This window comes from Gekko japonicus, unplaced genomic scaffold, assembly GCF_001447785.1.
Source record: "Gekko japonicus isolate JY-2015 unplaced genomic scaffold, Gekko_japonicus_V1.1 scaffold2361, whole genome shotgun sequence".
NCBI lineage: Eukaryota > Metazoa > Chordata > Lepidosauria > Squamata > Gekkonidae > Gekko > Gekko japonicus.
Window position 1 is genome coordinate 185,467 of NW_015167122.1, and position 4,245 is coordinate 189,711.

General features: G+C 41.1%; 1 protein-coding gene across 3 annotated transcripts in view; it reads left to right on the forward strand.

Moving 5' to 3' along the window:
- The first annotated feature begins 3,329 nt into the window (after positions 1–3,329).
- WTAP (Wilms tumor 1 associated protein) overlaps positions 3,330–4,245 on the forward strand; it is a 22,917-nt gene continuing 22,001 nt past the window's right edge. Inside the window, exons 1-2 of one of the 3 annotated variants that reach the window (XM_015412994.1) lie at positions 3,330–3,574; positions 3,771–3,940. The gene's annotated coding sequence lies outside the window, so the exon portion shown is untranslated. Of the gene's footprint in view, positions 3,575–3,672; positions 3,941–4,245 lie in introns of those variants that run through there. The other 2 variants (XM_015412993.1, XM_015412995.1) reach the window with 2 other exon arrangements.

Genomic DNA, 4,245 nt, shown 5'->3' on the forward strand with positions numbered 1-4,245 from the left:
TATATATATATATATATCTGAGAGATTATACTGAGTGTATAAGCCTGTCAGAGTGGAGCTTGGAGTTTGAGAGACTGTTTGTAGCACCAAGCTTTACCAGTTATATTTACAAGTTCCTTTCTTCAGCAACTGTTCAAAATAACCAGAAACCTATTCTTTATTAATCAATTTTTTGTTTAAAGTTATCCCAGAAATCAGTACAGTACAGTACTTCCTCAGGCCACATAGTCCTCTAAGTGCCCAGACCCTAGGTCATTCTACCAAAAGAGAGAGTTCTGGAATTTTTAATTCCTAGTGGCAGCAGAATATTACCAAGTTTATATACCCAGAGAATGTTTAAAGGTAAAACCGTTTCCCCAAATAGCAAGAACCTCACACCCAGTAATTATTTTTATAGTCTTGATGTTCAGCTGTAATCCTGCTCTGACACTTTTTGCTTTAACCTACATGAGTAGTCATTTCAAGTCTTCACTATTTTCTGCCAGTAATGTGGTGTCATCTGCATATCTCAAATTGTTAATGTTGAGTCACCATTACACGAAAGTGTGTTTTTAAGCAATCCTGGACCAGACTGGCAGGTTTAATTGATACATAATATTTTTTTAAAGTATTTTATTTTAATTTTAATTTTTTACATCGTATGCAAAATAGACATGTTAATTTTACAATATTTTTGGAGCATCTAATCCATATATTTCTAACCACCTGTCTAGTTTCTGCCATCTTTTCTTAAACACACTGTCAAATTTTCCCGCCAGTAACGTATTTATTTTGTCCATTTCTTTTATGTCCATGATTTTTATAATTAATTCTTCTCTATCTGGTAATTTATCAGATTTCCAACATTTTGCTATAGCTATTCTAGCGCTTGTAAGAATATAGAGTATCAAACGTGCGTCGTTATGGTTTATACTATCAGGCAACATGTTTAGTAAGTATACTTCTGGGTTCAGTGGTAATTCTATTTCTGCTATTTCTAGAATGAGTTGTTTTATTTTTCCCCAAAATTTTGCTACTTTTTCGCATCTCCACCAGATGTGATAGTAGGAACCAACATTTCTTTCACATCTCCAACAGTTCCCTGACACGTTCTTGTAGCATTTTAATGTTTTGTCCGGCGTCCAATGCCACCTGTGGAACATTTTGAAGATATTTTCTTTGTATGATGTGGCTCTTAGTAGTTTTGTTGAGTTCCACATTTTTGCCCACTTCTCTGGACCTATATTATTTCCTATATCATTTGCCCATATCTTCATGCATGGTTTTATTTTTTCTATTTGCATATCGTCATCTAGTAAATAATTGTATATTTTTTGTATCATTTTGTCTGCTGAGGACAACCAAATTTTATCTAGATTTGTGTTTGTTTTTGCAAAACCTCTTGTTTCATCTTTGGCAAATCTCGATTTTAATTGGATTTTCTCCCAACTTGAAAGGTTAATATTCAATGCTTGCAAGGATCCAAAATCTTTCAATTCATTTTCCTTTGTGAGTAATGTTTCATAACTGACAGTTTTTTCTTCCGTCATTAGATTTGGCATTATAAAGGCTTCCAACGGACATACCCATCTTGGTATTTTATCATAAATTTTTTATTTTACCATTCTCCATATTCTTATCAATGAGTCTCTCAGAATGTGTTTATGAAAGTGTTTTTGCCTTTTCTCATCATCGTACCACACATAGGCATGCCAGCCCATGTGTAGATCGTAGCCCTCCAGTTTTAGAGTTCTTTTGTCCTCTAAAAGTATCCAGTCCCAAATCCATCCCATTGCTGCTGCCCTATAATATAATTTCCAGTTTGGTATTCCCAGGCCTCCTCTTTCTTTTTTGTCGTGTAGCAATTTTAACCTAATGCGAGCTCTCTTTGCTTGCCATATGAATCTCCTTGTAATTTTTTCTATCTCTTCACATATTTTAAAGTTTTTAATATCGGGATTGTTTGCGCTAGGAACAAGAATCTTGGTAGGATGTTCATTTTATAGTGGCAGTTCTACCCATCATTGAGATGTGAAGGTCCTGCCATCTCTTCAAGTCTTTCTTAATTTCTTCTATTAAAGGTTTAGTTATTTTCGTATAGTTGGGAGTTGTTATTTGTCAGATTAATGCCTAGATATTTCACTTTGTTTGTTACCTCCATCTTGGTATCTATTTGAAGTTTGTTTATTTCTTCCTTAGAGCAATTTTTAAAAATAATTTTGGTTTTCTTCAGATTTATTTTTAGACCCGCTAAACTACCATATTTGTGAATTTGGTTCATTAGATGTGTTATTGATGATATAGGCTCTTCCACGATGAATACCAGGTCATCGGCAAAAGCTTGGAGTTTATATTGTTCCTCTTTTATTTTAAGTCCTCTAATACTTGTATTTTCTCTAATCATGTTGTTTAGGGATTCTAACCCAAAGATGAAGAGTAGGGGTGAGAGGGACAGTCCTGTCTGGTTCCTTTCTGTATTGAAATATTTTGCGATAGTTCACCGTTTATGATTATTTTCGCCCACTGTTCTTTATATATAGCCGACAACCTGTTTGCAAAATTTTCTCCACATTCCCATGTTTCTAATTTATGCTTCAAAAAGGACCAGTTTACCCAAACGCTTTCTCCGCATCTAAGAATACTAAGCCAACTTCAGAGGACAGCGGAAGACAGGAGGGCCTGGCGGGAGCTGGTCCATGGGGTCGCGAAGAGTCGGACTCGACTGTGCGACTGAACAACAACAACTCGTAATAATTGTTCTAAGGTTGTTTTTTAATTGCCTTTTGGGAAGATAATATTTCACAATTTTTCCTTCACTCTTCAATCCTGTAAAACTCACTAGACTGGGCAGACAAATTTAATTTACTTAAGGCTACCTAGCCTGCTTGCAGTCCCAGGAATATTTATTTATAAGCAAACCACACTGATTTTTATATTATCTACTTTAGAACCGCACTGATTTTTATATTATCTACTTTAGAATACATATGATTAGGATTGGACGCCTAATACAATCCACCTGCTACTTAACACATGTCCACGTTATGCAGTTGTACTTGTCCACATCCATTGATTGTAATCATTGGGTGCGAAAATGAAACCTGGGATAAAAACAGATACAGCAATTTAATTAACTCCTGTACGTTAAACCAATAGAGAATTCAGAGCAGCCGCTCGAACACAACAAGCTTTAGTCTTTCGATCTCCTCAATATCCTATCCTATCTAGTCTCCTTCCGCTCAGTTTTGCCTCACTCCTGCAGGTGGTTAGAAAATAAGATCCCAAATCCTTGCGCCATTCCCTCCTTCCCATAATACTTCGCGGCTGCGTACCTCGGCAGACGCGGGATTTGGGTATCTCGGGAATTTTAGATCCCTGCCTTCATTCCCATGCAGCTGTCATGCTGAAATTTTTGTTGCCCCTTTTTTTTCTCCGCGTGTAAATTACGGGTTTTTTTCACGGCGGGGGGAAAACACTTCACCCACGGGCGGAATACACGGGGAGGGGTGTTGAAAAGTCGTCCTAGAAAGTAGTCCCGGCACCGAGCAAGCACTTTTGCTGTCACTGCAGAGGCAGTTACTCGCTGGCTGGGCCGGTAAGTGTGTGGAGGGAAGAAGGAAGCGCGCGCTCGGCCGAGGGTGGGGTTAGAGCGTAGGGAGGGGGGGGGGAGTCTGGTTGAGCGAGCGGCAGCGGTTGGCTGCGCGCGACTGTTGCCTTCTCGCTTGGAGGAGGCGGGAGGCAAGGAAGGGGCGAGGCGGCTCCTCATTTCCTTCTTCGCCGCCATTTTGTAGCGCAACGAACCAGCAAATAAAGAGCGGGCGAGAAGCGAGCGTGGCAGCGACGGCGGTCTCTAGGCCGGGCATTACTGGCCCAGTTTTATTGATGCGACAGAAACCCCCCCCGGCTGGGAGACGCTGAGTGCGCAGGGGAGACGAAGCCTCGGCGCCGCCTCGGGCGGGAGGTGAGTAGTGGCCTCTTCACGCGCGGGCCGTGGGACTTCCGCCCCCAGGGAGGCCCGCCGATACTGAACTGCAAGGGATTAGAGATGGACGCATAGGCCGCCGCCGGTTTACTAAGCATCGGAGGTCGGCTCTGGGTTGCACTGTGGCGATGCTTGTGTTCCTGTTGTGGCCAAGTCCTAACACCTTCATGCCCCGCCCGCGCGCATCCTTCTTGCGGTCGCACCTTCCCATGTTGTCCAGCTCTTTGGAAGGTCTATTTCACACGGGTGTAGTAAGTTGGGTGGGTGGGGGGGGGGAGTCTTTA